The sequence below is a fragment of the Carlito syrichta genome, unplaced genomic scaffold (assembly GCF_000164805.1).
Source record: "Carlito syrichta isolate Samal-C Ts95f unplaced genomic scaffold, Tarsius_syrichta-2.0.1 Scaffold316493, whole genome shotgun sequence".
NCBI classification, from domain to species: domain Eukaryota; kingdom Metazoa; phylum Chordata; class Mammalia; order Primates; family Tarsiidae; genus Carlito; species Carlito syrichta.
In genome coordinates this window covers 364113-377984 of record NW_007260589.1, presented here as the reverse complement: position 1 = coordinate 377984, position 13872 = coordinate 364113, and the positions used below count along the sequence as shown (strand labels likewise).

Genomic DNA, 13872 nt, shown 5'->3' with positions numbered 1-13872 from the left:
GCAGTCCACTCACCTCAGCCTCCCAAAGGCACGGGATTACAGGCTGAGCCACCGAGCCCGGCTCTAAATGGCCTTTCTTAGCGTTTGTGGGCTCATACTTGTTTTATTTTTTTAATCTCTGCTTATCATAGCAAGGTTCTGCAGAAAGTACACCTACTGTTATTTGGCTAAAGAAGCTAATATTCCTTGGAGTTAATTTTAGAAGCCCCCCAAATTCTTATAAATTAATTTTACACATTGTGCACATGAACATGTATGTCTTGACAGGTTTTTTGTGATACATATAATTTATAACAATCTTTAGTCAAAGATTCATGTATATTTGACATTTTAGGTGTGATTTTAGAGTTTGTGGTTTTAGATGTCTGATGTCCAGTATTAATATGTATAACCTCTAGTTTTTCATGAGACCCCTCATGTGACTCTGCACATGAGTGATTTTTCGATCAGCAGTTTTTGTTTGTTTTTTTTTTGTTTTTTTTGAGTTGGAGTCTCACTCTGTTGCACAGACTGGAGTGCAGTGGCCGCTCCCGGCCACCGCAGCCTCAACCTGCTGAGCTCCGGCGATCCTTCTGCCTCAGCCTTCTAAGGAGCTGGAACTACAGGCGCGCGCTACCACGCCTGGCTATTTTTGATTTATAGTGGAGATGAGGTCTCGCCAGATTGCCAGGCAGGTCTCGAACCCGGGCTCAGGCAGTCCACTCACCTCGGCCTCCCAAAGTGCTGGGATTACAGGCTGAGCCACCAAGCCTGGCCTGATCAGCAGTTTTTACTGTCCTTTGATATAACTTTATCTTATGCTTGTGGTCTGCTGCTATGTTTATATTCTTAGCCAGGTCACATTATTTGAACCTGTGTTTCACTAAGTTTGTTTAAAAAATACTTAATTTCTTCTATTTTATGGTTACCTTGCTGTAATTAATTATACATGTAATTCTGCATTTCTCTTGTGAACTCTTTGCTAGTCTCAGAAATGAAATGTTATCAATTAGTATGGTGAAAATATAACTAGTGAGTATCTTATTGTCTTGTTCACCCTTGAGACACAACAAGCATCCTGACTTCCCTTATTTTTGAAGCAATAGTTTTTGCCACAATATTGTTTTTGTTCTAGTTTTAGTATATTTTTGAGCTTTATAAAAATGGTATGCAGCATGTCCTTCAATAACGTCATTCTGCCGGGCTCAGTGGCTCAGCCTGTAATCCCGCGCCTTTGGGAGGCTGAGGTGAGTGAACCGCCTGAGCTCGCGGGTTCGAGACCCGCCTGGGCAACTTGGTGAGACCTCATCTCTACAATAAATGAGAAAATCAGCCGGGTGTGGCAGTGCGCGCCTGTAGTTCCAGCTACTTGGAAGGCTGAGGCGGAAGGATCGCCGGAGCCCAGCAGGTCAAGGCTGTGGTGGCCGGGAGCGGCCATTGCACTCCGGTCTGGGTGACAGAGGGAGACTCCAACTCAAAAAACTAAAAAAAAAAAAAAAAAAATAATAACGTCATTCTGTTCAATGTCATTTCCTTCAATGTCATTTTGTTATAATGATAATGAGAAAAAAATTGATTCATGGCAGGGGCCCCTGTTTGTGTGGAGTTTGCATGTTTTCCCCACGGCTGTGTGGAGTTTCTTCAGGTATTCTGGTCTTCGTCCACATCCCAAAGATGTGCATGTTAAGTAAATTGGTGTGTCTAAATTGTGCCAGTATGAGAGAGTATGGTGTGTGTGAGTTCACCCTTCAATGGTGGCCTGTGCAGGTTTGGTTCCTGCCTTGCTCCCTGAGCCTCGGGATAGACTCCAGCTTCTTGAAACCCTGAACTGGAATAATTGGGAAAATAATTACCTTATTTGTTTTTTTGGTTTTTTTTAGTTGGAGTCTCGCTCCCGGCCACCGCAGCCTCGACCTGCTGGGCTCCGGCGATCCTTCCGCCTCAGCCTTCTGAGTAGCCGGAATTACAGACATGCGCTACCACGCCCGTCTGATTTTTTGATTTATTGTAGAGATGGTAGCACGTGCCTGTAGTTCCAGCTACATGGAAGGCTGATGCAGAAGGATTGCTGGAGCCCAGCAGGTCGAGGCTGCAGTGGCTAGGAGCGGCCACTGCACTCTAGTCTGGGCAACATAGTGAGACTTCAACTCAAAACAACAACAACAACAACAACAACAACAAAAAACAGTCTCACTCTGTCTCCTTGGCTGGAGTACAGTGGCACAATCCTTGTTCATTGGGCTCAAGCAGTCCTCCTGCCTCAGCCTCTTAAGTGCTAGAATTACAGGTGTATGCCAGTACATCTGGCTAATTATTTACTTTTTTTGTAGAGATGGGGTTTCACTATTTTGTCCATGCTGGTCTTGAACTCCTGGCCTTAAGCTGTCCTCCTGCCTTGACGTCTCAATGATTTTTTAGGACTCTTTCATGTTTATGGATGTAGCTTTGGTTCATTTTCACTGAGGAATAAATAATATTGCATTTGAGAATATACGACAAAGTTTTCTGTTCTTCTGTCAGTGGATTTTTGTATTGTAAAATGGTTTTTTCTTTTTGAACAGTGTTGTCCTCAATGTTCTTATATATGTCTTCTAGTATACATGTCCAGGACTTTCTCTGGTTATATAACTAGGAGTGTAATTGCTAGATAGTAGAGTGTGCAGCTGTTTAACTTTATGAGCTGGAAACAAATTTGATTACACCAATATGAATTTCTAGCAGTGTTCCTTGTTCTCTGAACCTTGTATTATCAGGTTTCTTAGATTTGCCCAGTTCAATGCATATAAAATGCAATTCTGTTTTTAGTTTGTGAGCTCCCTTATTACTAATGAGGCTAAGCATCTTTTGATAGGTATCTTTATTTGCCATTTATCTTTATTTCCCTCTTTCTGCAATGCCTTTTAATAGCTTTTCTCTATTTTTCTGCAATACCTCTTAATAGCTATTATCTATTTTTATGAACGTGATTAGTTGGAATTCTTTTTATTTTCTGTACAGTATACTAATCTTTTCCCATTTTTATGTTTTGGAATTTATCTTCCATATTTGTAGTGCCGTTTGAACAGAAGTCCTTACATTTTATGTTGGTGATTTTATCAAGTTTTTAACAAAATTAATGCTTTGGGGTCTCATTTTTAGATTCTTCTCTTATAGCAAAAATTATCTTCTGTTTTTTTTCTAAAATTTTAAAAAGTTTTCCTTTCATATATAATTAATCCATTGGCAACTGACTGTGTTTGGTATCATTCTGTCTCACATTGAGAGTCGGATGTCCCAGCACCATTTATTAAATGTTCTGTCCTTTGGTCCTTGTTCTGCAGTGACATCTTTGTTGCTGTTTATGCTTGGGTGTGTTTCTGAGTTGTGTATTCCTTCTCCTTGATTAATTTGTTTTATCCCTGAGCCAATACGACACTGTCTTAAAAATTATAGAGTTAATGGTAAATTTGGATATATGGTGGGGCAACTCATCCTTGCCTTTTTTCTTAAAAATGACTTATTCTTGGTACTTTGTTCTTTATTTTTAAATTTTTATTTTAAAGATGGGTACAATTCAGGGTTAGGTATACAAATGGACTTTATTCTTTAATATAAAATTTTAAGTTGTTTTTCTTCAAGTTCCTAAAAATCTTGTTGGACTTCTGATGAGACTTGCAGGAAATCTATAGATAAGTTTGGGGAGAATTGATATTTTTATGACAGTGTCTTCCTTTCTATAAATGTGAACTGTCTTTCTATTAGGTCTTTTTTAGTGTGTTTCAATAAGATTGTATTATTTCATTTTTCTGTATAAAAGTTTGGTTGTATATTCTTGTTGTATCTCTTTCAACTTTTAAAAATTTCTAGCTGTTGTCAGTCATACAAAATCAAAATTGGGCTTGTTTTTTGATCCTAAAGGTAACCGTTAGCTAAACTCTTTATTTCTAATAATTTGATAGCAGATTTTTGAGTTTTTAAGTGCAGACTTTCATATCTGTGAATAATGACTTACTTCTTCTGTTCCAGTCCTTGAAACTTTCTTGCCTTAATTGTACTAGGTAATGTTGAATAGAAATGTTGTTCCTGATTGTGAAATATCATGTTTCTGGCATTTTATCAAGAATGACATTTATTGTAGGTTTTTGGTAAGTGTCCTTTATCAATTTAAGGAAGTTCTTTTCTCGTCCTCTTTTAACAGTTTCTATCATCAACAAAGTGTTTAATTTTACCATCTTTTTTTCCTGCTTTTATTGAGACTATCCTATAGTTTTTCTTTTATTCTTTTAATGTTTGAATTACATTTAAATCTCCTACTGTTTGACTACCTTTGCATTTCTGAGGCAAACCCAGCCTAGTCATGATGTATTTATCTACTTTGTACAAGATTATACTGTATTAAATTTACTAATATTTTGCTTAGGATTTTTACTTCTATGTTCATGAGTTAGATTGACATTGTAATTTTGCTGTCATATACGTGTTCTTGCCTGGTTTTGTTGTTGAGGTCATAGGGACCTTGAAAATTTGATTAGGGCATTTTTGTTCTTTTAGTCTCTAAAATAGTTCATACAAAACATGTACAATTAATATCTTAAAAATTTGGTAGAGTTTTTGTAAAAATTCTGTCTGATTTTTGTGGAGGGAAAATTGTAACTGCTTTTTCAATTTTTAATATAGTTTTGGCACTATTAACATTTTCTGTTTCTTCTGTGTATGTTTGAGTAAGTTACATTTTTCTGTAGACCTGACCATTTTGTCAAAATATTCTAAATTGTTGGCAGAGAGTTATTTGTAGTATTCTCTTGTCTATTAAATTTTTGCTGTATCTGATTTTATGCCTTTCTCTGTATTCTTCTTCTTCTTCTTTGTTTTTTTTTAAATTTTCTGTGTTGGAGTCTCACTCTGTTGCCCAGGCTGGAGTGCAGTGGCACTCTCACGGTTACCCAGTGTCTACCTGCTGGGCTCCGGCGATCCTTCCGCCTCAGCTTTCCAAGTAGCTGGAAATTTAGGCGCGTGCGACAACGCCCAGCTAATTTTTGGTTTATTGTAGAGACGAGGTCTTGCCAAATTGCTGAGACTGGTCTTGAACCCGCAGGCTCAGGCAATCTGCTTGCCTTTGCCTTCCAAAGTGCTGGGATTACAGGCTGAGACACTGAGCCCAGCCTGTATTCTTCATTTTATTTATTTATATCTTTAAAAAAATTACACTGGAAGTTTTATCTATTTTACTAAACTTGACAAAAGACCAATTTTTGGTATTGTTGATCATCTCTGATTGTTACTCTCATAGTTTTTTATAGTCTTTAGTTTTTTGTTTTTGTTTTTTTGAGTTGAAGTCTCACTCCATCGCCCAGGCTGGAGTGCAGTGGCACGCTCACGGCCACTGCAGCCTTCACCTGCTGGGCTTAGGTGATTTTTCTTCCTCAGCCTTCCAATTAGCTGGAACTATGGGCTTGTGCTACCATACCCGACTTAGTCATTAGTCTTTTTTGAGGTGTAATTCACATACCACACAGTTCTTCAATTTTAAGTGTGCAATTTAATGATTATTGTTAGATTTATAGAGTTGTGCAGCCACCACCATAATCTAGTTTTAGATCATTTCCATCACAGCAGAGAAGTTCTTTGTGGTCATTTGTAGTTAATCCCAACTCCTGCCCCCAGCCCCAGACAGTCATTGTTCTGTTTTCTAACTCTGTAGATTTGTCTTTTCCTGACAGTTCTTATAAATAGAAGTATACAATATGTAGTCTAATCACTGGACTTCTTGCATTTAGTATAATTTTTTCAGTTTATCCACATATGTAGCATGTATCAGTCTTGTTCCTTTTTATTGCTGAGTAGTATCCCACTGCATGGATATATTACATTTTGTTTATACTTTCAGTAAATGATGGGCATTTGGGTTGTCTTCACATTTTGGCTATTATGACTAATGCTGCTATTAACATTCTTGTGCAAGTCTCTGTGTGGGTATATGTTTTCATTTCTCTTGGGTGGATACCTAGGAGTCGAAGTGCCAGGGTTTGTATGTTTACCTTTTTAATTTTCTTTTTGAGTTGGAGTCTCGCTCTGTTGCCCAGACTGGAGTGCAGTGAATGGCATGCTGAAGGCCGCCTCAGCGACAGCTTGCTGGGCACTGCCAATCCTTCCACCTTAGCCTTCCAAGTAGCTGGAACTATAGGTGCGTGCTACCCTGCATGGCTCATTTTTGATTTATTGTAGAGACAAGGTCCCACCAAGTTGCCTGGGCTAGTCTCAAACCCGCGGGCTCAGGCAGTCCACTCGCCTCGGCCTCCCAAAGTGCTGGGATGTCAAGCTGAGCCTCCGAGCCCGGTCTGTTTACCTTTTTAAACACTACCAAATTATTTCCCCAAATGTCTACACTCTTTAACATTCCTACCAGCAATGGGTGAGAATTCTGATTTCTACACACTTCTTATTGTCTGTATTTTTAAAATTATAGCTATCCTTGAGGTTGTGAAGTGGTATCTCATTGTGGTTTTGATTTGCATCTTTTCATGTGGCATATTAGCTTTTAATATACTGTTTTGGGTAAAATATCTATTCAAGTCTTTTACCTTTCCTTTTTTAGCAACTCTTAATGAGCTGAACTCTTAATGAGTTCTTTTTTATTGTTTGGTTAAAAGTCTTTTCTCAGACATATGTAGAGCAATTAATTTCTCAGGCTGTAGTTTATCTTTCAATTTTCCTGATGCATTTTAAAAATCGTAGTAAAATATACATGGCATGAAACTTACCATTTAAACCATTTTAAGGTACAATTTTGCAATTCAGTAACATTAAGTATATTCACAGTGTTGTACAACCACTATCATTGTCTGTTTTCAGAACTTGTCATCCCACACAGAAATGCTGTACCCATTAAGAAATAACTTCCCATTCTTCTCTCATTCAACCCCTGATAATCTCTATTCCATTTTTCTGTTTCTATGACTGGCCTAATTTAGATACCTTGCATAAGTGAATTATGTAATTTTAGTTTCTTTGTGTCTAACTTATTATTTTACTTAGCATAATATTTTCAATGTTCATCCATATTTGTAGCATCCATCAGAACTTTTTTCTTTCTTTTGGCTGAAAAATATTTCAGCATGTTGTGTTAGTTTGCTAGGGCTGCGAAAACAAAATACCACAGACTGGGTGGCTTAAACAACAGAAATTAATTTTTTCACAGTTTTGGAGGCTGGAAGTCTAAACACAAGGTGTTTATGGGTTTAGTTTCTCTCAAGGTCTCCTTGGCTTGCAGATGACCTTTTTGCTCTGTGTGACCTTTCTGCTGTACTCTTGGTTCCCTGGCATCTCTCCTCTTCTTAGGAGAACACTAGGTTAGGTATATTGGATTAGGGCTCACTCATATAACCTCGTTTAACCTTAATTACATCTTTAAAGGCCCTATCTCCAAATACAGTCACATTCTAAGGACTAAAGGCTATAGCTTTAACATATGAATTTTGGTTGGACACAATTCAGTTCATACATATGTGTATACCACATTTTGTTTATCCATCTGTTGATGAACACTTGAGTTGTTTCCACCATCTGGCTACTGTGAATAATGCTGCTATGAACATTTGTGTATTTTTGTTTTGAGTTCCTGATTTCAATTTGTTGGGTAAATATTTAGGAATGCAGTTTCTGGGTCATATAGTACTGTATGTATATGTTTAACATTTTGAGGACTTGCCAAGCTCTTTTCCACAACTACTGCACCATTTTACATGCCAGCTGTTTCTAATTTCTTCCTATCCTTGCCAATATTTGTTATTTTGTGTGTGTGTCTGTGTGTGTGTGTGTGTGTGTGTGTGTGTGTGTGTGTGTGTGTGTGTTTTAGGACAGTAATCCTAGTAATCCTAGTGAGTGTGAAGTAATATCTCATTGTGGTTTTGATTTGCATTTTTCTGGTGATAAATGATAAATGATGTTGAGTCTCTTTTCGTGTGTTCAGTGGCCATTTGTAGATCTTTGAAGAAACATTTAAGTCCTTTGCACATTTTTAATTGGGTTGTTTGTTCATTTATTATTTATTTTTGTTGAATCATAAGAGCTCTTTAGGTATTCTGAATACTAGACTCTTATCTATGATTTGAAAATATTTTTATGTTTTGGTGAGTTGTCTTTTTACTCTTTTTAAAGTGTCCTGTGATACAAAAAAGCCCATTTTGATTATGTTTTTCTTTTGTTGCCTGTGGTTTTGGTGTCATACTTAAGAAAACAATACTAAATCCAAGTTATGAAAATTTTTTCCCCTGTTATCTTTTAAGAGTTTTGTATGTTTAGCTCTTAAATTTAGATCGTTGGTACATTTTTGAGTTAGTTTTATATATATGTGGTAGAAAATAAGGATCCAACTTCATTATTTTATTTGTGGATATCCAGTGTAGGTAGGATGGGAAACCTTTAGGGCGCAGGGCAGGTCACATGGGAGTTGTAGAGGGAATATGGCTCTACGGTATAATAGTGAGAACTGTCTGGTGGAATTGTGTATACACATGGCTTGTGTAGGACTTGCATAGAGAACTGGTACACTGGTGTTGGCAGGAAACCTTTGGTAGGGTCGGTTTCCATGCTGAGAGGGTTGCGGGAAAGCCATCCCCAGACTGAGGCTGCAGGTTCGCCAAGAGCTTAGTCTGGACATGTGACTGAGCAGAGTTTTACTGGATGTCTTCATACCTATACTGCTGACACACTGTGCAGCAGCTGGAAACCACAGGAGAGGCTCTTTCTCCTTCAGTGTTCCCCGGTGCCTTTTACCTGGAAAGCTAAACAGTTTTATGTTTGTTTCAAAGGAGAAATACTTGAAGATATTTTGTCTGTTGTCACATAGCAGAAGGGTGCACATGTAATAAGTAGTGCACAGTATATCAAACATTGCTTAAATTAATAGGCCATCCTTTGAGGCTTGGGATTGTTTCTTACAGGTATTCCTACTCCTCAGCATATTCATTATTGAAAACTGTCAACTGTTTAGTAATCTTTTTTTTTTTTTGAGTTGAAGTCTCACTCTGTTGCCCAGACTGGAGTGCAGTGGCTGCTCCCGGCCACCGCAGCATCGACCTGCTGGACTCTGGCGATCCTTCCACTCAGTCTTCCAAGTAGCTGGAACTACAGGCGTGCGCTACCATGCTCAACTAACTTTTTCATTTATTGTAGAGATGAGGTTTCACCAAGTTGCCCAGGTGGGTCTCGAACCCGCGGGCTCAGACAATTCACTCCCCTCGGCCTCCCAAAGCGTGGAATTACAGGCTGAGACACCGAGCCCGGCCTGTTTAGTAATCCTATGAAGAGTTAAGTCATGCATGGTCTCTGAGATGAAACCTCCAGAGTATCTTAAATAGAAATTATTCTAGTGTCATGTGTTTATTTCCATTGCACACCTAAGGAAATAAGAGTGTTTGTTTTCTTTATTATTGATTAACCCACATTCTTTTGAGGAGTCCCTTAACAAACTTGTTAAAGATATATTTTCTGTTATCACCATGCTATACTTCTAAGATATATTAGTATGGTATTTGAGTGTAGATAAACCTAGTTATTTGGGACTTTAACTGATTTGGAACTGTTCCTAACTGATTGTATGTGCGAGTGTAAAATTTTCTTAATGTCCATTTATATCTTAGCTTATACAAGGGATGATAAATCAGTTGGATTCATCAGTTTCTTTTCTCATTGACCTATGGGACTCTGGTCATATTGTTTTGATGGGTACATATATCGAATATCATTCCTGCTTATATATACAGTTAGGTGTTTAATTTGGTTGGTTAGCACATGGAGATAATAGTAAAAGCTCTGATACTTCTGCAGGTATTTAAAGATTTTTCAGTGAGATACTTTCTTCCTTGATTATATATTGACTCCTGCAATAAGATTTCTTGTACATAGCTCTCATAGGAAAACAGTTTGCATATACAGATATTAAAGCAATGAGGGAGGATCAGTAGATGTACTTTAATTTCAAAGTAACAAATTATTACTGTAAGTAATAGTATTCTTCCAAATAGTGTATCCTTTAATCCTTTAACTATTAGATTTTTTAAAACTTTTTTTAAGCCAGGCTTGGTGGCTTAGCCTGTAATCCCGCGCTTTGGGAGGCCGAGGTGAGTGGATTGCCTGATCCTGCGGGTTCGAGACCCGACTGGGCAACTTGGCGAGACCTCATCTCTACAATAAATCAAAAAATCAGCCAGGCATGGTAGCGTGCTCCTGTAGTTCCAGCTACTTGGAAGGCTGAGGTGGAAGAATCACCGGAGCCCAGCAGGTTGAGGTTGCAGTGGCTGAGAGCGGCCACTGCACTCCAGTCTGGGTGACAGAGTGAGACTCCAACTCAAAAAAAAACCAAAACAAAACAACAGCAAAAAACTTTTTTGTTCTCAAATTTTTGACTTTTATTGTAAAGTGCATTTATATTCAATTCTATTATGCTTTGTAACTTACTTAAAACAAATATTTATGTTTTGTTTATGACTGTCATTTTTCTTCCAATTTATTTATCTTTTTAGTGTTTCTGGTGATTTTTCTATATAAGCCAGGTATTTTTTTTTTTTTTTTTTGAGTTGGAGTCTCACTCTGTCACCCAGACTGGAGTGCAGTGGCCACTCCCGGCCACTGCAGCCTCGACCTGCTGGGCTCTGGCGATCCTTCCGCCTCAGCATTCCAAGTAGCTGGAACTATAGGCGTGCACTACCACACCTGGCTTATTATTTTGATTTATTGTAGAGATGAGGTCTCGCCAAGTTGCCAAGGCGGGTCTTGAACCCGTGAGCTCAAGCAATTCATTCACCTCGGCCTCCCAAAGCGCGGGATTATAGGCTGAGCCACCGAACCCGACCAAGCCAGGTGTTCTTAATTGAGTCTTGTTAGTTTAATATTGGCATAAGTAGTAGAAATAATTTTATTTAAAAGTATTTTGTACTTGTCTCGGGAATAATTTTACTGTAAAAATTATAGTTAAATAGCTTTCTGGTTACAGAAAACCACAATTCGTGTAACTTTTTTCTGTTTCAGAAACCTTTTTCCAAAAAGGACAAAGGAACTTAAATCAGTTGTCCATAGTGCTCCTGGTTGGAAATTATTTGGTAAAGTCCCTCCCAGAGAGAATCTTCAGAAAACTTCTAAAATCATTCAGCAGGTAAGTACATACTAGTAGTTTGCCTTAGCTTTTGAAGCAATTTTTTTCTTTATAATTAACAGCATTCCATTTTTATTCTTATTTTTCTAGATACAAGTTTTGGGATTTATATATATATATATATATTTTTTGAGTTGGAGTCTCACTCTGTCGCCCAGACTTAAGTGCAGTGACTGCTCCTGGCCACCGCAGCCTCTACCTGCTGAGCTCCGGCGATCCTTCCGCCTCAGCCTTCCAAGTTACCGGAATTACAGGCATGCGCTACCACGCCTGGCTGATTTTTTGGATTATATTTATAATGACCTAATTTTTTAGAAAAACGGGCCACATGTTTTCTCTTATCCTGTATGGCTGTGAATTTTTTTTTTTTTTTTTTTTTTTAAAGAATAGAACTTCATAAGTGAGAAGAGTTGGTGTATAATGTGTTTCTAGTAATTTAGAAGCCATTTCTTCTAATATCCCTATTTTTGTCTATATTCTTGAGTTTTCAAGACTTTCTGATCTTATTTGACTCCTGGATTTCTGCTTCTCAATGCTAGTATAGTGCAAATGGAAAGCAGTAAGACTGAATCAGTTTGTATTGTTTTAAAATTCAGCAAAGTTATCGTTCAGGAGGAGATACATAATACATTTCCTATTTTTCTTCTTTCTAATTGTAGTTTACGGTTTTAATACATTAATATTTATAAAAATAACCACATTAGGGCAGCAGTCATCGTTCAGATTGGAAAAAAAACTTCCTTTAGGAATTTAACAGTGTTTCTTTCATTGCTCAAAAGAAAAACTGATTTTCCAAGTGATATAGGAAAATAATTTTTAGGTCTTTAAAAACTTGATTGTAGTTTTCTTAATTTTTATTTCTTGAAGAACCTGAGTCCTGCTATGTTACCCAGGCTTGACTTGAATTCCTGAACTCAAATGATCTTTCTGCCTCAGCCTTCTGAGAATCTGGGACTACAAGTGCTTGCCACCATGCCTGGCTTGTAGTTAATTTTATTTACAAGTAGTGAATAGTTTGCTTATTTAATAGGATTTAAAACTATAGTGCCATGATTCCCAAACTGTGGCCAGGCACTCTGGTGTGCTGCAGCTAATGCACAGGGGACCCATGGAATATTTAAAATTTTGAGGCAAACTTAGTGATACTCCATTATGTGGTGCAGACTCTTAATTTGAAATAGTGCACAGCTCCAGCATTAAGTGACACTGCATACTTTTCTGTGGTATCATATCTTTGTGAATCTGGTTTTTCTGAGGTTGCTGTGATAAAAATCAGATACTGTGCAAAAATCAGTGTGAAACTGGAAATGAGGGTGTTATCTAATCTGATCTCAAGGTTTGAGAAATTGTATACAGTACACAACAGCCATACCCGACAAATTAGTAATTATTTGTGGTTATTTAAGGATGAAATAGAACATTTTTCTTTCGATTTATGTGTATTACTTTTTAAATGGTTACTAAGCGTTAGGATATACATTTTTGTTAATTTGGACGCAGCTACTTATAAGACAGAACCGTTAGATATTTCTTTTGCTTAGTGGTTGCTATGGAATAAATAACTGAGACCCTAAGGGCATTGATAACCAAGAAAAGGTTGGGAACCTCTATTGTTGTGACATCTTAAATTTTCTGATAAAAGTCTGAAAGTAACTTCTCTTGTCTAGATTTTTTTCAGAAGACCATGTTTGCCCTCTAGAGGCAAAACAATGGTCTTGCTACTGAATGTTTGTATAGGTATTCTTGACTTTATGGTAGTTAACCTAAACATATATTTTTATATTCTTATATAAAGTAGCATTCTATGATATTTTCTTACCATAAGTCTTTGAGTAAACTCCTAGTTGTGTAATCATATTTAAAATAAATATATATTAAATATATATTTTTATGTGTGTATACACATACACATATATATGCCTTTAATCTGCTATTTTCATTTTGAAAAGCCAAGGCCTCACATCTCTCTCTTTTTTATAGTGTGAAAACTTTATGAGTGGTCAGGAAAAGAACAGTTCTTTTTATGTCGGAAAAAGGAGTTGAAATGCAGTTGCTGTTCTCTGTAGACCCTTCTTTGTCTTTGACAGATAATAAGTTTCCCAGCTACTTATTTTTGAGCTCTTTAGCTGTGTTTCGGTATAAATATGTATTTTGTTGCCCTTTCTGTGGTTCTGTTTGTTTCTGGGGCATTGTGGATAGTCAAGTTATTGTACCTTTTTCCACCTTCAAAATATGTGTCACCTTCACCATGTGATGCAGTATGTTTCTGTTTCTTACTTTCTACCTTACCTACTTAAGTGTGTTTTCTACTCTCCATTTATCTAATTTTGCTGTCCTATTCCCTGCAGTTATCATTTTCAAGTTGGTGTGATTTTCTCTTTATAGTATTGGTAAATGTATAGCTTTACTTCTCTGTCCCAACTTGAAAACATCTTTTTGGCTTGAACTATGTAAAACATTATGAATATAAAACTCTATTTGAGCCCCTTCACTATATACTCCTTTCACATGGATGTTTTATGTTTGGAATCAGAAACTAAAAGTGAAGATATTGTCACAAGGCTATGACAAATGTTTATCTGTCTTGTTTTAAAATAGGGTCTTAAACTATTAAGGCCCTAGGAAATTAAGAAGTAACTCGTAATTCAGGCATAAAACTGCTTGAAGAAATGGGGCGATACTAAAAGTAAATTCTTCTGTGCTTTCTAGAGATGTCTCACTTGTTTTTTATTTTTTATTTTGAGTCAGGGTCTTATCTGTCA

The 13872-nt window shown here is 37.2% G+C and overlaps 1 protein-coding gene across 2 annotated transcripts in view; it reads left to right on the top strand.

Annotated features, from left to right (window-relative positions):
- Positions 1–10989: 10989 nt before the first annotated feature.
- The window catches only part of TBC1D12 (TBC1 domain family member 12), a 56635-nt gene continuing 53752 nt past the window's right edge, over positions 10990–13872 (top strand). For both annotated transcript variants that reach the window (XM_021707310.1, XM_021707311.1), the window contains exon 1: positions 10990–11110. The gene's annotated coding sequence lies outside the window, so the exon portion shown is untranslated. The remainder of the gene's footprint in view (positions 11111–13872) is intronic.